Source organism: Rattus norvegicus, chromosome Y, assembly GCF_021556685.1.
Source record: "Rattus norvegicus strain SHRSP/BbbUtx chromosome Y, alternate assembly SHRSP_T2T, whole genome shotgun sequence".
In the NCBI taxonomy this organism is placed as follows: Eukaryota; Metazoa; Chordata; class Mammalia; order Rodentia; family Muridae; genus Rattus; species Rattus norvegicus.
Window position 1 is genome coordinate 32,299,203 of NC_141555.1, and position 25,723 is coordinate 32,324,925.

Below are 25,723 nucleotides of genomic sequence, written 5' to 3' on the forward strand. Positions count from 1 at the left end.
GGAACTGAAACCAACAAATATTTGCTTTCATTACAGGAATAAAGAAAAGGCATTCTCACTGCACAATCTCATGATATCATGGAAGAATTCTTCCAACATTACAAAGTGAAATCTCATAAAGAGCCCTGTACCTGAAGCCACAGTTCCTTACCTTGTTTTTGGTTTTGCACACTGTGACCACCATTTCATGATAAACAGGTTGAACCCAAAGATATTCTCTGCCCCAAGGATCCATTTCTATTATTTTGTCATATTCAGCCATGTTCAGTGAAATTTAACCACCGACCACACCAAAGTTAGGATTTATAAAATACCCAACAGAAACCTGGGAAGAAATGCTGCAAAAATAAATTCATGCCTAACAAGTGAACAAAATGTCTTTTATTTGTTGTAACACAGCATGTATCCATTTTCATAATATTAATTGGTTCTTGGTATATTCACATGCGAAGAAAATTGTATTTAAGCCAGGAAAGAACTTGTGATATTTAGTTCTCACTGTCTATTATATAGACTATGAATACTAAACTTATATATCAATGCTTAATAGAAAGCAATTTTACATGTTGTGTCATTTCACTGTTTCTCAGATTTTTTGTATAATTGAAAAAGCATAGCTAAAGCCCTTTATTTAATATTTTTCAGACTCTATTTCAATTTCTACTCTAATTCTGAATGATAAGTCCAACTGGGATCTGATTACTTATATTGGCCCCATATTTATTTTTCTTAAAATCATGAGGAAAAACTTTATATGCTAGAAAGTATACTTTAGGGAGGACATTTTACTGGATATTTAGTTCATCCCTTTTCATTAGTTTTGTCTGAATGACTATTATTTACTAATTTGTTTTAAATTTTTAGAAGTATTGTGTGGTTGTTTGTGTGTGTGAGTGTGCCTGTGTGTGTATACATACATACATATGTATATTTGATAATTCGAATCTAATATGACCTGCTAGTTGCTTGAGTGTTATTGATAATTTATGGACACAGTGAATTTTTGTATATGCTGTATATATAACCTTGAAAATATGTTCTGTATATTTTTTCAAAAGCAATCTTTAAATATGTATAATACATCAAGCATACTAATTGCAGTTTTAGCTTTTTCCACACTAATTTTATCTCTTTAGATGTCTAGAAAGAAATACACGAAAGCATGAATCATCTCTTAACTCCAAATGTAGATAGACTCAATGATATATCTTGCCTTTGTACATGATTTTTCACCTTTAGTTCATAAAATATATATTTAATTTGCTCTATTTATGTTAGAAAGGTGTTTTTTGTTTGCTTTTGTACATTGCTTTATTTGCATTACATTGCTTTTGTAATGTGTGGCACATTGTATATATGTATTCATTGATAACTTCCTTCTGTCAACAAACATTAAGAATAAATGATTTATAAATATTATTTCAAAATCTGAGATCCTTCAGTTTCTTCCATAATCAAATACCAAAATGCGTAAATATCAGAAGCATTTCCTGATTTTGACTATAAACAGAAGTATTTAATGTACCATTCCTATAAACATATTTTGATATTATCCATTAAAATTTCTTCAAGGAGTAGTTTAAATATTAATGAAGGTAAGTATAGTCAAATTGTTAGTATATTTGAATCACAAATGATGTCAGCATTTTACAAAGCCAAATATGAATAAACATGTAATTTTACACCTGGATTTCATAAACGTGCATTTTTATATGTCCACTCAAAATCAGCTGGGCCCAACTTACATGCAATCTCACAATTACATTCTTAAACACACACAGACACATGCATACATTCTCATAATTACATACTTACACAGACATCCATACTTAATTATGCATATGGAGCAAAAGACCAAACACCACTGCATTAAGATGAGCTCCAATCTTTTTTACAGAGAGAAAGAAATCACTTCTTACATTTTAATACTAAGTGAATTAAACACAAGTTTGTAAAAGAAAAGGCTTGTTCCTTTTAATAAGACTAAGCCTGCGTTGCTAATAAGAAATGATATTTTCTGTGCCATGGTTAGGAGAAACCTGCCAGCACCTTCTGTTCTTTCCAGCTTCTTCTCTTTTCCTCTTCCACTCTGCATTCTGCAGATTGCTCTCTTATGTTACTTATAGTCTCTAAGTTATTACTGTCTACATTTCTTCTCAGCCCAGATATTTTTGGCTCAGTTCTACTTAGCTCAGTTCTCCTTAGCTCAAAGCTGACTTTTTAGCTCACCCCCTCTCCAGCCCATTCCATCTGTCTCTGTCCTTCCAGTTCAGACCTTCTCTCTCAGTCCTTTTGTGTGTCTTCTCTTTGTCCTCAGCACCTAAACATCTTTCAGAATACATGATCATGTTTTACAAAGTTCATCACTAGTTCATATGAAAGATCAAAGCATAAATTGAAATACAAGTTTACAACCGAGAATGTTCACATGAATATCCATCAGGAGCAATTATCTGACTAAACATTCATCACAAATGTCAGCTCTACAGGCTCACTGAAGATCCAAAACCATAGTTGTTAGTGAAGTTATATATAGATAAACCCTATCAATATCTTATCCTCTGTCATTACACCTGTAACAAATCGTTTGTTCTCTTTTCATGACTCTTGATAACTGATTTACAACTTATTGGATTGTATTCTGAGTAGGAGACAGTCTGTTTACTATCTCAGAACAGTTAACTGGTGACACCTGGGAGACTGGCAGAGTTGTCACTGGATTTTCACTATTAGAAAGAGCCTTATAGGAGTCCCACTATAAAAGAGCTTAATAACCATTGATATAATTTTAGAAATTATTGTATGATCATTATTAGGAATAAAGAATTCATCTATTTGTCTGTATAGCATCACTACAAGACAGTAAAACTTCGTAGGCCTGCAGAGATCTGCTCCAAAGGGGTGTGCTATTACTCAATGATTGTTATATAAGTCTAATAATAACAACAGGAGTAACATTTTAATAGCAGGAAATTTTCCCAAAATGAATCCCTTATAGCCTTGCTTAATAAGGGCAAACCAGTTGTGGATTATAAAATATTCCGAGGCTGTTCATCTGAGGATAATCACCTGCTAGTTATTAGCTTGTCCCGTTATGGCTCCTGACACTTTCTTCTCAGTTCCACATGGTACCTTCTCCAAAACTGACAATATGATCCATCACAAAATAGTCCTTAGCAGATGCAAGAAGATTGAGTTAATCCCATGCATCCTATGTGATCACTACAGACTAAGAATGGTCTTTAATAACAACAAGAATAACCAAAGTCTCACATATACATGGTAGCTGAAAAATGATTTACTCGATGAGAACTTATTCAAGGAAGAAATAAAGAAAAAAAATAAAGATATTTTTGAATTTAATGAAAATGAAGGCATAAATAGGGAATACAAAAAATCAATGCTAAAAGGAAAACTCATAGTTCTGAGAACCTCCACAAAGAAACAGGAGCTATGATACACTAGATGTTTGACCAAACACTTGAAATCTCTGAACCAATAAAAATCCAAATACACCAAGAAGACTAGACAGCAGGAAATAATCAAACTCTGGAATGAAAGAAACCAAGAAGAAACAAAAGGAATTATATAAAGAATCAACAAAACCAGGGGCTGGTTCTTTGAAAAATCCAGAAGATATGTAAATCCTTAGTATTCAAATTAAAAATAACAAAATGAGAAGTGAAATAGAGATATAACCATAGAAAATGAGGAAACTTAAAAATTATCAGATCCTACTATAAAAGCCTATACTTAGCAAAACTGGAAAGTAAGGATTAAATGGATAATTTTCTAGACAGATACAAGGTACCAAAGTTGAATCACGATCAGATAAACCATCTAAATACTCCCATAACTTGTAAAGTAGTAGAAGCAGTCATTAAATGTCTCCCAAACAAAAATACCAGGACCAGAAAGGTTTAGTACAGAATTCTCTCAGACTTTCTTAGAATACCTAACACCAATATTCTCCATACTATTCCACAAACTAGAAATAGAAGATACACTACACAATTCCTTCTCTGATGCCACAGTTATGCTTATAACTAAAGCAAACAAAGACCCAAGAAATAAAGAGAATTTCAAACGAATTTCTTCATGAATATCCCTGCAAAAATTCTCAGTTTCAATTAAATTTCTTGCAAGCCAAATCCAAGAACACATAAAAACAATCATCCATCATGATCAAGTAGGCTTCATCCTAGAGATACACAGATGGTTCAATATAAAGAACCTGATCACTAATCAAACTAATCTCACTATAAAAACAAATTCAAAGAAAACAAAACAAGCAATCATCTCATTAGATGCTGAGAAATCATTTTACAGAACCTACTCCTTTATGTTAAAAGTCTTGGAAATATCAGAAATTCAAGGACCATACAGAACTCAAAAAAAGCAATATACAGCAAACCAGTAGCTAACATCAAACTAAATGGAGAGAAACTTAATGCAATTCCACAAAAATCAGGCACTAGAGAAGGACACCCACTCTCTCCTACCTTTTCAATATAGTATTTGAAGTCCTAGCCAGAGTAATTAGACAACAAATCGATATAAAGAGACACATATTACAAATGAAGTATTCAAAATGTCACTATATGCAGATGATATGGTAGTATATTTAAGTGACCCCAGAAATGTCACAAGTAAAATTCTAAGCATAATAAAAAACTTTAGCAAAGTGGCAGAGTATAAAATTGATCCACACAAATAAGTAACCTTCCTTTACTCAAAAGAGAAAGAGGATGAGAAAGAAATTATTGAAATGACACCCTTGACAATACTCAAAAAGCATATAAAATACCTCAGTTTGACTCTAACCAAGCAAGTGAAAGATGTATATGACAAGAACAAAGGTCTCGGAAGAAAGAAATTGAAGATCTCAGAAATTAGAAAGGACTCCCATGTTCGTGTATTGGCAGGATTAATATTGTAAAAATGGCCATTTTGCCAAAAGCAACCTACAGATTCAATGCAATACCCATCAATATTCCAAATCAATTCTTCACAGACATAGACATGACAGTTTTCAAATTTATTTGGAATAAAATAAATCCCAGGATAGAGAAAACTCTTCTGAAAAATAAAAAGCATTTTTGGGGAAATCACCATCCCTGAGCTAAAGTTGTATTACAGAGCAATGGTAATGAAAAACTGTATTTTATTGGTATTGAGACAGGCAGGTAGATCAATGGAATAGAACTGAAGACGTAGAAATGAACCCACACAGCTATGGCCAATTGAAAATTGACAAAAGATCACCACATAAAACTGGATACATTGAAACTAAGTGATGAAAAAGGAGGGAAAGCCTGGCCCACAGCAGCTCTCTGCTCCCAAACCCCGTGGGAGAGAGACCTCACCGCCTGATCAGGTGGGCACTCCTGAGCCTGCAGAGCGGAGGAGACCACAAACACTGCCCACCCCACCCACATCCCTGGCCCAAGAGGCAACTGTATAAGGCCTCTGGGTTCCCATAGGGGAGGGCCCAGGAGTGGCATGACTCCTGCGCCTGAGTCACCGCCGGAACCTGAAGGAAACAGACCGGATAAACAGTTCTCTGCACCCAAATCCCGTGGGAGGGAGAGCTAAACCTTCAGAGAGGCAGACACGCCTGGGAAACCAGAAGAGACTGCACTCTGCGCACATCCAGACGCCAGAGGGAAACACCAAACGTCATCTGTAACCCTGGTGCAAGGAGGTTCCCGGAAAGAGCGGCGCAGATCTTACCAGTTGCTGCCGCCGTGGAGAGAACTTAGGCAGTAACCCACGAGCAAACGTTAGCCTTGGAACCACAGGGAGGACCAACTTTTCCCCTGCAAGAAACCTGCCTGGTGAACTCAAGACACAGGCCCACAGGAACAGCTGAAGACCTGTAGAGAGGAAAAAACTACACGCCCGAAAGCAGAACACTCTGTCCCCATAACTGGCTGAAAGAAAACAGGAAAACAGGTCTACAGCACTCCTGACACACAGGCTTATAGGACAGTCTAGCCACTGTCAGAAATAGCAGAACAAAGTAACACTAGAGATAATCTGATGGCGAGAGGCAAGCACAGGAACCCAAGCAACAGAAACCAAGATTACATGGCATTATTGGAGCCCAAATCTCCCACCAAAATAAACATGGAATATCCAAACACACCAGAAAAGCAAGATCTAGTTTCAAAATCATATTTGATCATGATGCTGGAGGACTTCAAGAAAGACGTGGAGAACTCCCTTAGAGAACAAGTAGAAGCCTACAGAGAGGAATCGCAAAAATGCCTGAAAGAATTCCAGAAAAACATAAATAAACAAGTAGAAATCCATTGAGAGGAGACACAAAAATCCCTGAAAGAATTCGAGGAAAACACAATCAAACAGTTGAAGGAAAAAATGGAAATAGAAGCAATCAAGAAAGAACACATGGAAACAACCCTGGACATAGAAAATCAAAAGAAAAGACAAGGAGCTGTAGATACAAGCTTCACCAACAGAATACAAGAGATGGAAGAGAGAATCTCAGGAGCAGAAGATTCCCTAGAAATCATTGACTCAACTGTCAAAGATAATGTAAAGCAGAAAAAGCTACTGGTCCAAAACATACAGGAAATCCAGGACTCAATGAGAAGATCAAACCTAAGGATAATAGTTATAGAAGAGAGTGAAGTTCCCAGCTCAAAGGACCAGTAAATATCTTCAACAAAATCATAGAAGAAAACTTCCCTAACCTAAAAAAAGAGATACCCATAGGCATACAAGAAGCCTACAGAACTCCAAATAGATTGGACCAGAAAAGAAACACCTCCCGTCACATAATTGTCAAAATACCAAACGCTCAAAATAAAGAAAGAATATTAAAAGCAGTAAGGGAAAAAGTTCAAGTAACATATAAAGGCAGACCTATCAGAATCACAAGAGACTTTTCACCAGAAACTATGAAGCCCGTAAGATCCTGGACAGATGTCATACAGATCCTAAGAGAACACAAATGCCAGCCCAGGTTACTGTATCCTGCAAAACTCTCAATTAACATAGATGGAGAAACCAAGATATTCCATGACAAAACCAAATTTACACAATATCTTTCTACAAATCCAGCACTACAAAGGATAATAAAGGGTAAAGCCCAACATAAGGAGGCAAGCTATACCCTAGAAGAAGCAAGAAACTAATCATCTTGGCAACAAAACGAAGAGAAGAAAAGCACAAAACATAACCTCACATCCAAATATGAATATAACAGGAAGCAATAATCACTATTCCTTAATATCTCTCAACATCAATGGCCTCAACTCCCCAATAAAAAGACATAGATTAACAAACTGGATACGCAATGAGGACCCTGCATTCTGCTGCCTACAGGAAACACACCTCAGAGACAAAGACAGACACTACCTCAGAGTGAAAGGCTGGAAAACAACTTTCCAAGCAAATGGTCAGAAGAAGCAAACTGGAGTAGCCATTCTAATATCAAATAAAATCAATTTTCAATTAAAAGTCATCAAAAAAGATAAGGAAGGACACTTCATATTCATCAAAGGAAAAATCCACCAAGATGAACTCTCAATCGTCATCTTCGATTTGTTTATATTCAAGTGTGCAATTTCTAGGCTTGAAAGTAAAATGATGCTATCTGGTGCTGGATAGAGGAGCCTTATTTTTTATTATGGCAGCTTGCTATTTTTGTAACATGGTGATTTGGTTGAACACAATAATGTATAGTAGTAACTGATCTCCCCTTCTTCCGGGATGAGTGAGGAGATGATTAAATGTTGATGTCAGTATCCTTGAGCATATTCAGATGAGCTTCTGCTTCTGTTGAAAAGGATGCTGTGTTTGATTGTGGTCCCAAGCTTTGAAGCACTACTTGGCATCTCCTTCCTTGGAGGTCTCACTATTTAAACATAACAGATTTGATAGCTTGTTGGAAAGGTGAGGTCCAGCTTGTCTCCACTAGGTCATCTTCATGTGAATCCTGTGGTTATACGGTTTTGTTTTAGGGATATTTCATTTTTTCAATAACTGTTTTAGCTGACATTCATGGAGAGAATGAATCCTTAGAACTGTGCCACTAGTGAAAGGAAATCCTGTCTCGAGTATGTTTCTTTACAAAGCTCTGTCACACCATCCTTTGGGCCCTCTGCTGGAAAAGTAGAATCAAGTCTCAAATAATGCCTTTTAAATTGTATTCTCTAGTATTATAGATGTAGGACAGTACTGTATCATACCTCTGTGGATGTAAAATAGCTTGTACCTGCTCTATGATACGTAGTAGTGACCGTGCTTTATCAGAGCTGTTTTTAATGATGTTGCTCAGAATGTTTTCTTTCCAGATGATGATTGAGAAGCTAATTTAAAAAAAATGGTGCCAGGTACCACAAGAGTAACAGAACTGTGCTGTTTTCTCGGGTTTTGTTTTTTTACTTTTTTTTTTTTAATGGAGTGTGCTGGATGTCTCTACAGTTTTGTTCAGATGACTGCAGAACCTGGAAAAGCTGTTGCTGCTGTTGATGCATAACACACTGCTATTATTGGTCTTTTTATATAAATATAAATATATATATATACAGATATATAATTTGAATTTTTTGAAACTTTAGCTGTGCTGTCAACTTTAGAAAAAAATATCCCCGTTTACTGTGTTGAGTTGGCACTGTACAGAAATTAACAGCCATATTGGTCTAGAAATGTTGAACTTAAGTTTTTTTCCATATGTACAGGGGTAACACACTATATTAAATATGTAAGGTCTTATCTACGTGGGTTTGATTACAAAAACTAATAAAGTATTCTCTAAATTAAAAAAAAAAAGAAGGAATGGCCTTGTTGGAGGCAGTGTGTCACTGAGGGTGGGTTATGAAGTTCCAAAAAAAAAAAAAAAAAAAACATTCCAAACCCAGAGTCACTTTCTTACTGCTGCCTGCTGATACAGATGTAGAACTCTTAGCTCCTTCTCCAGAACCATGTCTGCCTGGGTGCCACCATGCCCCTTGCCATGATGATAATGGACTAAATCTCTGAAACTGTAAGCCAACCCCGACTTAAATGCTTTCTTTTAAAGAGTTGGCATGGGCCCAGATGGGCTTGTTTGTTTGTTTGTTTGTTATATTATTATTTGTTTTCTTTTGAGGGGGAGGTTGTAAGGACAGAAAGCAGATATGGAAGGACAGGGAAATGATTGGACTATCTCCCGAAATGCAGTCTTTACAAACCAAAAAGGAAATAAGAAAAAAAAGAGTCGTCATGGTCATGATGCCTTTTCACAGAAAGAATGCACTGACCACTGACAAATGATTTCCTCCTGTCAGTAGTTCATGAAATTTCATTCCTACTAAAATAACTATGATTTTAAAATAAAAAGAAAAAAAGAAAAAGAAGGGAAAAGCCTTGAACTCTTGGTACTGGTGAAAATTTCCTGAATAGAACACCAAAGGCTTTTGTTCTAAGATCAATAATTGAAAAATGGAAGTACTTAAAATTTCAAAGTTTCTGTAAGGCAAAAGACACTGTCATTAGTTTAATACAGCCACTTACACATTGAAAAAAGATTTTTACCAATCCTACATCCAATAGAGAGCTAATATCCAATATTTACAAAAAAACTCAATAAGCTATCCTCCAGAGAATCAAATAACACTATTTAATAGTGGGCTACAGTTCTAAACAAAAATTCTCAACTGATGAATATTGAACAGCTGAGAAGCACCTAAAGTAATATTCAAAATCCTTACCCATTGGAAAATGCAAATGAAAACAATCCCGAGAGTCTAAGTCATACCAGTCAGAATGGCTGAGATAAAAAGTCAGGTGACAACAGACTCTGGCAAGGATTTGGAAAGGAACACTCTGTCACTGTTGAAATAGCAAGCTCTTAAAACCTCTCTGGAAACCAGGCTGGAGCTTCTGCAGAGAATTGAACATAGTATTTAGTACCTGAGGACCCAGCTGTACCATTCGATGGCACATACCAAAAACTTGCTCCAACCTACAACAAGGACACATGCTCCACTCTGTTCATAGCAGCCTTATTTGTGAAAGACTGAAGCTGGAAATAACCCAGATTTCCCTCAAAAGAGGAACAAATTCATAAACAGTGGTCCAGTTACAGAATGGTGTGGTACTCAGCTATTAAAAATAATGACTTCATGAAATTCATAGGCAAATGAATGAAACTAGAAAATATCATCCTAAGTGAAGTAACCCAAACACAAATAAAGCCACATAGCATGCACTTTCTGGTAAGGAGGTAATCTCTAGAATGTCACAGATAGTAGGGATGTGACAGGTTCTCTGTACCCAACAATTATGACATTAGCCAACATACACAACAACAGTGAAATTGAACCTGAAGACACCAGCTGCAGTATATAGACATGGCCCCCAGTGTAAGGATGGGACCATTCACCCATCTCTTATTAATTCAGAGTTATCCCTGTCTAATGGAAATGCAGGGGCAAAAATGGAGCAGAGGCTGAAAGAAAGGCCGTCCAGAGATCTGCAGACACCCAACCGAACACTGTTGCTGATGCTGAGATGTGCTTGCAAACAGGAGTCTGATATGGCTGTCTTCTGAGAGGCTTTGCCAGCACAGCCAACTATTGAACTGAGCCTAGAGATCCCAATGAAAGATGTAGGGGAAGGGCTGAAAGAGCTGAATTGGATTACAATTAGAGGTAGAACAATGATATCAATTAACCAGACCCCTTAGAACTCCAATGGCCCTAACCAACAACCATAGAATAAACATGGTCTGGTACCCTACATATGTAGCAGAGAACTGCCTCATCTCACATCAGTGGAAGGGAAGAACTTGGTCCTTTAGATTCTTGATGTCCCAGAGAAAAGCAATTCAAAGAAGAGTGTTTCTAGAGGGGTGAGGCAAGAATGAGTGGGAGAGTTGGGGTGGCACCCTCTTAGAGACAAAGAGGAGGAGTACTTGGTGGTGGTATATATTAACAGGGACTGGAAAGGGTAAAAATTTGAAATGAAAACAAATACAATGATTAATCATACTGCTAATAAAGGAGTGCTATTTTCCCAACATTATTTTACTTCACAGGTTAGATTGGAACATTTATTGTTGCCTAGATTCATATTTCTTTCTACAGTACCTGATATCTTGTTTCTCTGAGGAGTGTAGCCTTAGATCTTCCTCTTCATTCAAAAAGGCATAACACTTAACTCCTTTCTCCAAGCAAGTGTGATTGTAGATATGTCTGTAAAAGGCAGGAGGCATTTGTACAATCTAATTGGGGGTCACCAAAAGAATTATTTATATGAAAAACTTGTAATGCAAACAGTTGTGTTCAATCAACTTACCAGTATTGAAAGCATCCCAGGATTTCTAGCCAGGCAACAGAGTAAGGTATGAAGAGACATTTAGAATTTCAATATATGTTACTAGAGAAAATACATTCCATTGTGAAGCATACTCAATATTTCAAAACTAACATCTTGGAAAGAATATTAAGACAAGAAAAAGTAGTGAGTGAGACATCAAGGCAGAAGCATCACAGTAACACCTGGAAGTCAAATGGAATTCTAATATCAATCCCATGCATTCTATGCTCTATTCACATCCTATCACATGTTTATTCCCTAACACAGTTTTCCAGTGATTTTCTAGACCCTGCAGTCTATGAGGAGCAAGGGTTGGATCAGTCTTTCCCATTCGATTATGAGGCTCCAAGTCACATCAGTGCACCACTGATGGCCTCTGGTTAGAGGGATCTACCCTGTTGTAAGAATTGCTTGACCGCACAGACTCTTAAGCACCCCTTGCCCTTTCCATTCATGTTGCTACTTCCAGAATCCCTTGTCATGGCCCCTGACAGTGGGCACAAGAGCAGATAGTACTCTGGACTCAAAGGAAGAGAGTCAATAGGGTTCCTCCTCATTCAGAAAGCTTGGATGATCGCCCGCTACTAAAAGCAGAACTGACAAGTGGGGCAGCCCCTGATGGGCCAGTGTAGTCTCAAGGAAAGCCCCTCTCCAGCTTTGCTTGTTTCTTGAGATCAATGGTCACTCGAGTTCGGCCTACTTCCCGTTCAGGACGGGTCCATGGTGCTCGGGAGAGAGAGTCATACAGGATACAGCTTAACTGATGTTGGCCTTGACTCATCATTGGCAAGTACGTTCACTGCCCCTTCACGTGGTAGTCGCCCATTTGCCATTTCTTTTTCAATTTCCTTAACGACTAAATGGCCAAACGTGTGGAGAGAGATAAGCAAATCTCATCCCGTACTTTGTGCTCCCTAAATTCTTCAAGGTGTACATGGGTGTTGAGATATCCTTAGGGGTAGGCGTAGGGAGAATGAAACAAATGCGATAGCCGATATGTCCTGACTGGACCCAACTGAAAGGCACTGAGACCAGGATTCCAAGTAGGTACACTCTGCAACATACAACTCTCAAGACAAAGGTTTAGAATCAAGATATCTTTTTGTTTGATTCTCCTGAATATATTTTTTTCAGGCGGTCTACCACTATCAAATCTGATCAGTATCACTCTGTGAGGTTTCCAGAGCCTAATCACAATTTTAAAAGGACAAAATATTTCTCCCAAAATACTCTGTTCCCTAGACTGAAACCAGAAAAGCTTGTATCTTGCATTATCTCCCAGAATAATAATAAAAGCATAAAACTCACAGTCACACCCATCATGAAGATTAAACAATTTTTAAAAAAGGAATTTATGTAAACAATGAGCCTGATATCACTCTGTTCTCGGTGATATCAGGAAATTAACCCAAATTTCCCGTGGCGCTCACATTAAGAGAATTTGAGCATTCTATTGTGGTAAATATCAAAAGTAACCACAAACCATCGCTAGCCATCATCAGCAAGCCATATATTGGGGTAATTCATAAAACCAACCAAATACATTTTATCAATTCAATTATCAATAAGCAACACATCAAAACAGGATTTCTTCCCAAAATATCTCAATCTGTTAACCTCTCTACCCGAAGCCACAGATTTTTCTTATAACTTCTACAATATATGTCTGAATTCACTCTCCCTGGTGTTACAGACATTTCATCACAACTCTCTACTTGCTAGTAACTAATTTTTTTCTAAGTTCTGAAAAGTAGATGAAAATTCCCAACTGATTCAGGTAATCTCTTTACTCTCTTCTTTCTCAAACCACACTAATCACTTGTTAATAATACCCTGAAAAATAAAAAGACATATTTTGTTTAATTAGGATTTCCCCCCAAAATTCCCATGAAGCCCATGTTAAAAAGAATATGAGTATCCTGAAAGACTTTCTAAACAACTTTCTTTAAAAAGCAGCTTTAATTTCTTAACTCTCTTAGCTGCCATTTCTTATCACAGAGCAGGGGACCAACAGCCTGTCAGCTCAGGCTGCATTCTTTGTTTGATTTCCAGCCTTTAAGTTATCCCATGACTTAATATGGCACTGGTGTCCTCTTACTTAGAAAATATAAAAAGGTTCTCTCATCTTTTATGATTACTAGTGGGTTCTTGCTGATCACCTTGGTTTGCCATCTGTTATTGTAAAAAGAAAAAAGAAAACTTGTCTTTTACCCTGCTATCCCTAGCACCAGAGTGTCCCAATATATCTGGTAGATATCTTGGTGAAAACACATCCCTACTCCATTTTGGCCCAGTGTCCCTTGCCGCCACACACTTTCCTAAAATCATACCCTCATGTAGAAGAACACAAAAGGCAAAAAAAAAAAATTGAACCAATTGATAAGATATAATTACCCACTTAAATATACAATGTGGTTTACCATCCATTCCTTTGGAACATTAATAACAACCTGTAAATACACAGAGCAAAATCTTAACCATGGTTTCTCACCCTCTCCTCTTCCTATTTCTCCTTCTTCCTCTAGTCTCCTCCTCTTCCTTCAAATATCTCTCTCACCCATCCTTTCTTCTCCTCCAATGAAAGGCCTCCTCTTATCCTGTACCTGCCCCTCACCTGTGCTTTACAAATTCAATGGGGAGGTGGTTCTGGTGAAGTCACCTGAGTTCTGAGTACATGACTAGGCAGCTGTCCTTGGGGTAGTGGAATTAGAATCAAAATACAGATAACTTCAAGACAAACCACAACAAGTAGCTTTGATATCATAATGGAATCTTTCAAGCCATGTAAAATTGCAAATGTGATAATGTTCTAGTTTCTTCTCGTGCTTGTTGCTGGAAAAAGTGATAACCAATACTGTATGAGAACAAATATTACATAGTACGTATAAAGAAAACAAATTACTTCCAAGGCCAACATAATTTCATAAGTAAGCAATTTGTTATAGAGAAACAAAGAGTAAACAAAGTAGTTTTCTCAGTCAGTTTCCCTTCACTGTAGGCAGCAATTTGAATATAGAGAGAAATGGTTTAATATTGTATGATGTATCTTTAAATGTACTCTATTAAGAATCTTATAAAAAGCACAAATCTAAACATTTGTATAAAAAAGTTGTATCTACTTTAAATGATCAGAATGTACACCTGTGATTGTCAATCCTTATTAAATCCTATAAGGAAGCTCAGGTTACAATTGGGACAGAAATCATTCCCGACTGTCGAGCCTCTGTGACACTCACACCATTAGCCAGTCCCACCATTGTTCTTGATGCCGGACCTTGAACATTCCCAGGCTTTCAGAACTTCAAATTGTTCCCTAATTTGTTTTTGTTTTTTGTTTTTTTAATATCTGATCCAGTATTTAAATCATGTTAGCCAGCTTAACAAACAATTTTATATTTCCTAATGCTTTATACGGGTGGCGGCCATTGCTCATTATTCTACATTTCCTTGGGCGATGGTGGAAGCATTGGTCTGCCACAGAGGAAACTCCTAAAAGACCTCGACCACTATCACTGCAAATGCCAATGATGTTGCTCCCTGAGTGGTGGGAAGCTCCATGAGGATTTTTATGTACTTCTTAGAATTAGAGAGATATGAGGGGGAAAACCGAGCGAAACGCTGCATGAAATTCTCAGTACACTTGGTCCTTGGGGCTATGACTCACCAAGGTTCAATGATGCTGTGCTAAAGAGTGGGCCATACCCCAGGGTTTTTAAAATGCTGTGCCATTCCTCCTTCACTGCACTTGGCAATACTCCATGTCAGAACCAATTTTAAACTATGCTTTTACCCTGGATAGAATTTCAAATACTATACTGAATAGGGAGAGTGGGCAGCCTTACCTTGTCCTTCACTTTAATGGAATTGCTTTAAGTTTCTTTATATTTAGCTTGATGTTCATTACAGGTTTGCTGTCCATTGCTTTTACTATGTTTCTCCATAGGACTGGTCTCCCTTATCACTCTCATTCTTTTAGCATGAAGCAGGGCTGGAATTGCTTTTTCAGCATCTAATGAGATTATCATGTGATTTTTTCTTTCAGTTAAATTTATAGTGGATTATACTGATGGATTTTCAGAAATTGAACCATCCCAACCTCCGACTAGAAATTAAGAATTACACAGCATAACCTACGTAAAGGATCACATACTCGCCTGCATACTCTAACAACTCCCCCGACAAAAACAAAAACAACATGCAAACAAAAATAAAACCATTCCCCCTACAGAACATATTTTATACTAACATAATCATTCAAACATTCCACCCAAAAAAACAAAAACCACAATACATACAAGCAAGAAAACGCTTCCGCTCAACATCAAAATAGCATGAAGTAAATATCACTGGTAATTAATACCATTAAGCCTTAATGGTCTCTATTGAACAATAAAAGGACAGAGGTTAATACAATGGATGTAAAAACAGGATCCTTCATTCTGTTGTATTCAAGAAATACACTCCAGCAATTGAGATAGACACAACCTTAGACTAAAGTGTTGGAAAATATTTTCCCAGAAATTGAAACAAGAAACAAGATTTTGTAGCCGTTGTAACATCCAGCAAATCAGACTCTCAACCAAAAGTAATCAAAAGAGAAAGGGAAGGACACTTCATATTTATTAGAGGAAAAACCCACCAAAATGGGATCTCAATTCTGGATGTCTATATCCCAAAGACAATAGTACCAACATTGATGAGAGAAATATTGCTGAAGCTTAAATATCACATTGAACATCACATATTAATAGTGGGGGGCATCAATGTCCCATGTCACCAAGGTCAGGTCATTGAGACAGAAACTAAAAAAGAAAACAATAAAAATAGAAGATGTAACTGACAAGGGTTTCAATTAATCTGACCTCACTGATATCTACAGATTATTTCACATGAACACAAAAGTACACACTTTCTTTTCAGTACCTCATGGAACCTTATCCTAAACTGATCATGTTCTCCCTCTCAAAACAGGCCATAGCAGATACAGAAAGATTGTGCTAACCATTGGATCTTCTCAGAATGCCATGGATTTAAACTGGACTTCAACAATAACAAATAGTCTGTAAACTCATGGATATTCAATAGCTTGCAAATGAAGAACCACCAGTTCAGAGAAGACTTGAAAAAAAAAAAGAATTTAGAATTTAATGAAAGTGAAGACATGGCTTCTCCAAACTTAAGGGACATTAGGAAAGCAGTGCTAAGAGGAACATGCACATGCAGCAGAGAGCGCTTTCATAAAGAAACCGGAGAGACCCCAAACTGCAACTTCCTAGCACACCTGAAAGCTCTAGAATAAAAAGAAGCAAATACATATTAAAGGAGGGACAAAAAGAAATGATCAGACTGGGGATGAGAGTGATCCATCAGAAACAAAGAGAATACAAATATTAACAAAAACAAGAGCTGGTTCCTTGGGAAAATCAACCAGACAAACCCTTAAAGAGATAATGTAATAGGAGGTAAGACAGCATCCAAATAACAAAATCAGAAATGAACAGGGAGTCGCATCAATGGACACTGATGAAAGTCACAGAATCATTTGGTCTCAAAGACCTGCTGTCTACAAAATTAGAATCTCTGAATTAATTGGATGATTGTGTAGATGGACAACACTGACCACAGGTATTCTGAGGTAAGATAAACTATGTTAATAGCTCTACAACCCCTAAAGAGACACAAACAGTAATTAAAAGTTTCCTCACTGCAAAATCTCCAGGGCCAGATTGATTGAGTGCAGGCTTCTACCAGATTTTCAAAGAATTCTCAACCTACTCCAAAACACAGAAACAGAAGGAAAATCGGCAAACTGATTCTATAACACCACTGTCGCCCTGACACCGAAATCGCAAAATGATTCAACAAACAAAGAATTTCAGACTAATTCCCTTTATGAACATTGGTGGAAAAAATACTAGGTAAAATGCTCGAAAACAAAATCCAATGACATATCAATCCGCTATCCAGCGCCATGTACTAGGCTTTTTCCTGATGATGCAGGAGTGGACCAATCTATGAAAACGCATCAAAGTGATCCAACATATTAAAAAACCGAACTGAAAAAAAAATTCAGCCCTCATCATTTCACATTAATGTGGCAGCTCCACTTGGATTTAAATTTGGGGTAGTTGCATATAATATATATTAACATATTAAAATTTTATATCCTAATGTTATAATATGTAACTAATATTAATATATGATATTAATATTAACATATTAATATGGTAATTATAATTAATAACATTAAATTATATTAATAATGTAAATATAATTAATATATGTTTTATATTAAATTAATATATAGTGATATAATAATGTAACTGATATATTATATTAATATATCAAAATTAATATATTAATTATAAATATATTTAATATGAATTATTAATATCCACTATTACACATAGATGTGAAGGTGTAGAATAGAGGAAACAAGGAAAAAATGCAAGACTATCTCATTAGATGCTGAAAAAGCGTTTGACAGAATCCATCGTCCTTCCATATTTATGGTCTCAGGAAGACCAGGGATGTTACGCACAAACCTAATGCAATAAAATACTAAAATAAATACAAAAATATTACATAAAATGCAATATAGCATGCCAACAGTTAATATCAAAATAAGGGGAGGGGGGAAGGCAAAGGCCCTTTGACTAAATTGGAGAAGAAGAACAGACTGCTCATCTCGCAGCATCCTTTCAGTAAAGTCGTTAAATTCCCAGCTAGAGCAGTAAGACAACCAAAGAAGGTCGAGGGGATGATATCAGAAAAGGAGAACTCAGTGTATTGCCATTCACACATTATATAATAGTGAACATATGTGATCCCAAAGTTTTACCAGAAATGACCAACATATGAAAAACACCTTCAGCCAAGTGGACGGATAAAAATTAAATGAAGAGGATTTATGGAAGCAACGCCAATCACAATCGGGATATATATAACCTAGCACGTAAGAAACATGTCTGGTGTGAACTCCAAGTCTCTGAAGAGAGAAACAGAGGAAGGTAGCAGAAGACAGAAAGACCTCCTATGCTCACGCATGGGTAGGATTAAAAGAGTCAAAGAGGCCATCTTACTTTTGGGTGAAGATACAAAGTTGCTATCTCGCAGTCAGTTGTGACATAGTTGCCAACGTGCATGCACGAAAAAAGGCATTCTTGCAGTCACGTGTGGAGTCAAAGACGACATCTTGCTGTTTGGATGTGACATGGTTGCACAATGGGCACATGTGACATCATTGGCTGTAAAAGCAGGGTCAACCTGAAACATCTCTGGCCTGCAGATGGTTTCACAATTTCTAAATCACATCAGTCAACGAAAATAACCAGGGTAAAAATCTCTGACAGAGGGAAGGCAGCCATTACTGGAAAAGGAAATTGCTTTGATGTCCATTAGAACAATCTGCTCATGCCACAGTCATTCAGTCAACCCAAGCATCCTGGGATGAGGAGATCAAATTTAGAGACTGAATGTTTAATGTTTCCTGGGGAATTTTTAGCCTGCTCGCGATGGTTTACTATTATCAGGAAATATTTGAAGTGGAATACTATGCAGCTATGAAAAATAAGGACATTGTGAAGCTGCGGTCAACTAGATGGAACGAGTTGAGAAACCTGAAACTCCTCTGGGTGAGATAATTGAAGACCTCGAGAAAAAGGAACACTGGGTCTGGGTCACTGAAGACACAGATGTCCATAGAAAATACAAGAGACATGACTGAGGAAGAAACAGCTGTGTCTACTGGACTATGGAATATTTGTTAGAACCCCTACAAGAGGAGATCTCTATTAACACAAAATTTGATCCAGAAATACTGTTGAGGAAAGCTTGTTGTAATTTCCAAACCCAATGAGCCAATAAAGAAAACACACAATCTGGTTATTATAATTATAATCTATAAGTGTGTATTGGGTAAATCTAATGTTATCATAACTTATTCCCCAACCATAAAACCCCGTGCTACATGTGCATTCTCCAGGCCATATGGATTGTTTCCATCATTACTTCCTCCTCTTTTTCTTCAGCCCTCTCCCTTCCCCTCTTACCCTCTTCTGCCTCTCTACCTAACCCCACCTTCAAAGTTCCAGTACCAACTTTCCCCTCTGGATCCCTGACAAAGGCTCTAGCATTTATTGACCAGTTAAAATGTGAAGAAGGTTCATATGCGATCACCTGAGTCCATGATAGAGGGCAAGTCGGGGGGAACCTACTTTGAGGAAGCAGATAAGTATCAGGATAAAAATTGCATTTGCTGGGGGAAGAGCAAATCCATATAATTCTTTGTATATCTATCCAGTGTATTCTGAGAAAATGGGAAATATTCTTTCTAAAGTCCCAGTTATACTACACCTGGTCTTATATCTGAAAATACCTCTGCCATACCGCAAGGACATGTATTCCATTATATTCCTAGTGGATTTCTTCATAATGAACAGAAAATAGAAATAAGCCAGATGACCCTCTACCAAATAATGGCTACAGATAATGTGGTTCATTTACACAATGGGATACTACACACATATGAAAAATAACGACATTGAGAAGCTGTGGTCAAGTAGATGGAATGAGAAAGTATTATCCTGAATTACGTAACTGAGACCCAAAATAACATGTACATATTCACTTAAAAAAGGGTATTAGCCATAAAGTACAGAATTCACACACTAAGTTCTATGGAACCAAAGAGGATAAACAAGAAGAAAGGGCCAAGAAAAATGCTTGAATTTCACTCAGGAGGAGGAATAAACTAATGAGAAGAGGCAGATGGAAGAAAAGGATTGGATGCCTAAAGGGATGGGAAGGAAAATGGGGTTTGAGAATCATTTCTTGGGAGAGACGAGCAAGAGGGACAGAGGGCCAAAAGAATAAACTGAAATGAGTGACTTTCCAGGGTAGGCGCTATCTCTATGATTTGCCAGCAATCTGGGACGGGTGAGGGTACCCTGGCGTCCATGAGGTGACTTTAGCTGAGACTCGTTAGAGTGGGGATACAGAGAGAGTGAAATGGTCAATTTCTGTAGCCTCAGGGGACCCTAGGTGGAAGGATAAGGACCCAAACCCACCTCCAAATTTTTTACCCAGAAATTATCCCATCTATAATAAACACAGGGACAGAGAAGAAACAGGAAATGAGGAAATGGCCAAAGTAAAAGTGCCGGATGCGAGACTTATCCTATGGGCAAAAGACAAACACTGACATTATTAATGGTCCTTTCTAATGTTTGAACATGGGAAGGTAGCATTATTGTCCTCTGCAAGGCTCCACCGAGGAGGCAACTGATACAGATGCACAGGCACAGTGCTTGGTATCAGACAGAGCTCAGTGAGTCCCACTGAAGAACTGAAGGAAGGACTGAGAGAGGCAGAGGAGCACAATGATCCTCACGTGGGATCACTAAACCCTTTGCCTGTCTGTGAATCCTGTTCTCCTACCTGGACTGCATTTTCAGGGTCTGGTGGGAGACAATGAATCTAGTCCTTAAGAGACTTGATGTGCCAGGGGAGAGGGTGCACCCAGAGGGGTCCTCTACTCTATAAGAGTAGGAGGAGGGAGTGTAAATGTTTGGAGCCTGGAGGAGTTTGGAGACAGGGCAGCATTCAGAATGTTACCTGGTGAATAGATAAAACCATTCTGGCAAGGGGCGAAGGCATGAAACAGGGGGACGGGGGCATGACATCATGGGGGTGGGACATTACATCATAGGGGTCGGGGAATGACATCATAGTGGTCGAGGCATGATATCATGAAGCTTAAGAGAAAATAGAGGAAACCAGAAAAAAAAATCAGCACAAGAGAGAACTGAAACCTAGAGACACAAGCATGGCAGGCGTTTACCTATGCATGGTATCGGCTGTGAGATGAATAATATTCTATCTACAATCCACAAATGCAGAGAGGACAAAGGAAAGGAGAAGGGGAAAAGCATCGACCTATCTGCAAGGAAAATTGGAACAGATTCTGTGAGTGAGTGAGGGCGACTGAGGACAGTAGTGGAGGGTTAGCGGGGAAGATGGAGGGATAGCGTGGTGCAGAGAGAACCGTCCACAAATAGGGGACATACGGGTTAATGTGGAAACTCGATGGAATCACTCGTTAATTCATGGTGTCTAGAGGGCCACGTTCCTGAGGATTTAATCTGTCAGAGAATGCAGAGTATGAACCTGCAATCCTTTGAAATCGAGCAAGTAGGTCGTCAGGGGTGGGTACGGGGTACATTCAGTGGAGTCGATTACTGAGGAGGTCAAATGGAGATCCCTGAACAACAGACCGATGCTGGGACAGAGATTATTAAGATATAGCAAATTAGTACTTCCTGATACCTTAAATCAGCGACTGATGTAAATGCACAGGAAAACCCCTTCTTGCTCTCCAAGGTTTGTTTAGCCCTTGTTCACCCTGTGTAAAATATGTGCACACAGCCCTAGCGTGTCCCTGAATACCTTCTAACACGGCTGTGACACGGAAATCCTTGGAAGAAACCAAAATTCACTTGGACGCAGACCAATCCTCTGCTGACTGACTGTTTCCTGGGCCACTTCATCCGTTCACGCCTGTTGTGCACCTGGACACTCTAGGAAGGAGACTAGAGATGAGTGTATGTGTGTGTGTGTGTGTGTGTGTGTGTTTATGTGTGTGTGTGTCAGTATGTGTTTTTGTGTTTCTGTGTGTGTATACAAGTGTGTGTCTGTGTATTTGTGTATTTGCATGTGTGTCTGTTTCTGTGTGTTTGTCTGTGTTTGTCTGTCTGTGTCTCTCTGTGTATATGTCTGTTTGTCTGTCTATGTCTGTTTGTGTGTGTCTCTGTGTATCTGTGTGTGTGCATATGTGTCTGTGTATGTGTGCATGTGTGTGTGTGTGTGTGTGTGTGTGTGTGTTAGTCATGCATAAACTCACCATCCTGACACAGAGTCTCTGGATTGCTTTTCTTTTTAGAAGGTTGGCAAATCTTTCTCTTGTCCTAAAACACCACTCTGGTTCTCAACTCTCTCTGTGAAGCCATGACAGGTTGAATGATTTTCATGTGTTAGGAGTCTGTCCGATTGAAAATTGCTTACCTGGATACAATATCACTGGAAAAAAAATCTCAACATTTACTTTCATTATTCCGTGATCCCTCGAGGGGATTATTCCATTATTATTATTATTATTATTATTATTATTATTATTATTATTATTATTATTACCGGATTATTCCATTATACTGTTATCTGCATTGTTACCACTGTGCTAAAGTTCACTGACGGCAGGAAGAAAGATTTTGTTTGATGTGGGTCCCATTGGAGTCCATGTTTTTGCTCTTAGAACTTAAAGATTTATTTGCATGCTTCCAAGAGCAAATACATGCAAGTACAGAAAGTTCCTTGGTCTTCTTCATGAGAGTGATACCGTTACATAGTCCTTTGATCTACTTGAGAAACAGAGAATTTAGATGAGCAATGAAAATATGGTGAGCAAAGACCAAGTTAGGGAGAAATATAACAGTTTTCCACAATGTTTCATTCTTTGGGGTCCAGTAGACATTACATAACCATCTTTTTATTCATAACAGGAATAGTCAAAATTATTAATAGAAGGCAGAAAATTTTAAAAAACATATTTATGCTGGCTAATTTAAATATCCGTATTTCATCTCTGGAACATTATATATTCTCTTTCAGGTTCTTCTTAAATTTCTTCTTAAAATTATTTGAAGAAGTGAAAACTGGTATGTGTTTATCTGTTCACATTCATAAAGCATGGTCGTTGCTCTAGAGATGGACAGAGGGCACAACCGTCAAGAGACAAACTGACTTACTTGCCAAAGAAATAAATCTTCAGGTTCATGGAGGCAGTTTCGTTGTTAGGTCCAGAAGTATAAAATCCCATGAGAGTGCTTCCATTCCTGGATATTGTAATATCCTAGGAAATGGGTTTTCTCTTTGTATTTTGTTTCAAGTTTTAAGATCTACAAGAAAGTTTTGACTGCGTGTACTATTTAGAGATTTTTTTTTCATATAGATGGATTCTGGGTTGTAGACTCTAAGGCATTTTCTGATCCATCTCTCACAGTAGGGGCTGAAAATGAGAGGAGACTTTGTCAGGAATAAAGGAAAGAAGACAGGTAAGGTAATAGAGGACTCCCTGATGTATTTATTCCCTCTGAATCTGAGATGAAGGTTGTCATCAACCTGTATATCTAAACTATGTTCTGAAAAAATGTACACTCACATGAGTTTAAGCCTTTGTATTTACATTGTGTAAATATTTGTAATAAAGAGAGCTTTACAAGTAATAAAGGTGTGTGATGTGTGTAACTCATTTAATAGATCCCGTTGTATAACTGAAAAGATTATATGAATGGTTTTCCTTCATGTTGTATGTAATGAAGACAGTGTCTCTTGTAACAATACATGTAGCAATTTTGACCTCTATAAAACTTAATATGTTCATATCTTGCCTAAACATCCACCACAATTACTTATGGGGTACTTCCTATACTTACTCAGTGTTTTTTCCTAAATATTGACTTTAAAATGCATTTAGCAGAATAGATATTGAGGAGGTTAGAGGGAGGGAGGAAACTGAATGGGAGGGGAGGTAGGGAAGGAAGTGGGCTTTGGAGGAATTAGGTATAGGGAAGCAGGGAAAACAGAATGGAAATTACAAGTGTGGGTTGTCCATCTCTAGGAAGTTGCAGGGACCTGGAAAGGTCACCCCGAGATATTTTGTATTATTTGGGGTTATTGTTAAGGGTGTCATATCCCTAGTTTCTTTCTCCACTTGTTTACTTTTGTGCAGTGTTATATTTATACCTAGACACTTTGCTGAAATTGTTTATCAGGCTTAGTAATTCTCTGGTGGTACTTTTGAGGTCTCTAAGTATACTTTCATATCATCTACAAACAGTGCTATTTCGAATACTTCCTTTCCAATCTAATCCCTTTGACCTCCTTAAGTGTCTTCTTGCTCTGGCTAAGATGTCTAGAACTGTATTGAATAAGTTGCTAGAGAGTGGGCAGCCTTGTCTAATCCCTGATTTCAGTGTGATTGCTTTAATTTTCTCTCCACTTAGTTTAATGTTAGCTGTGGATTTGCTGTATATATTTAGGAATGGGCCTTAAATTCATGTACTTTCCTGGACTTTTATCATGAAGTGTTGAATTTTGTCAAATGCTTTCTCAGCTTCTATTGAAAGGATCATTGGGTTTTTATCTTTGAGTGTGATAATATAATGGATTACATTGATAGTTTCCATATACAAAACCATCCCTGCATGCCTGGGATAAAACCTACTTGATCATGAGGGATGATTGTTTTGATGTGTTCTTTGACGTTTTTTTCAAGACTTTTATCGAGTATTTTTGCATCGATATTCATAAGGGAAATTGGTCTGAAGTACTCTTTTTTTGTTGGGTCTTTGTGTGGTTTAGGTATTAGAGTAATTGTGGCTTCATAAAAAGAATTTGGTAGTCCTCCATCTGTTTCACTTTTGTGGAATAGTTTGGACAGTATTGGTATGAAATTTTCTATGAACTCTGGATAAGGTTTTGCACAAAACCCATCTGATCCTTGACTCGTTTTGGTAGGGAGGTTTTTAATGATTGCTTGTATTTCTTTAGAAGTTATTGGTTGTTTAAACGATTTTACTGTTCCTGATTTAGCTTTGGTACCTGGCATTTCTCTAGAATATTGTCATTTTTCTCCAAATTTTCAAGTTTTGTTGAATATAGGCTTTCGTAGGACAATCTGATGACTTTTTTAATCTGCTCTTATTCTGCTGTTATGTCTCCCTTTTCATTACTGATTTTGTTAATTTGGACACACTCTGTGTGCCCTCTGGTTAATCTGGGTATGGGTTAAGGTATCCTGTTGATTTTCTCAAAGAAACAGCTTTTCTTCCATTCATTCTTTGTATGGTCCCCCTTTTTTCTACTTGGTTGATTTCAGCTTTGAGTTTGATTACTTCCTGCCTTCAACTCCTCCTGCGCATATTTGCTTCCTTTTATTCTAGAGCTTTTAGGTGTGTTTCCCAGCTGCTGATGCATGCTCTCTCCTGTTTCTTTCTGCAGGCACTCAGAGCTATGAGTTTTCCTTTTAGCACAGCTTTCATTGTGTACCAAGAGTTTGGGTGTATTGTACCTTCATTTTCATTAAATTCTAAGAAGTCTATAATTTCTTCATTTCTTCCTTAACCAAGTTATTATTGAGTAGAGCATTGTTCAACTTGCATGTATATGAGGGTGTTTTTTCCTAATTGTTATTGAAGAACAGCCTTAGCCCATGGTGGTCTGATAGGATGCATTGGATTATTTCTGTTATTCTGTATCCTTTGAAGCATGGATTTTGACTGATTATATGATCAGTTTTGGAGAAAGTGCCCTGAAGTGGTGAGAAGACGTTATATCCTTT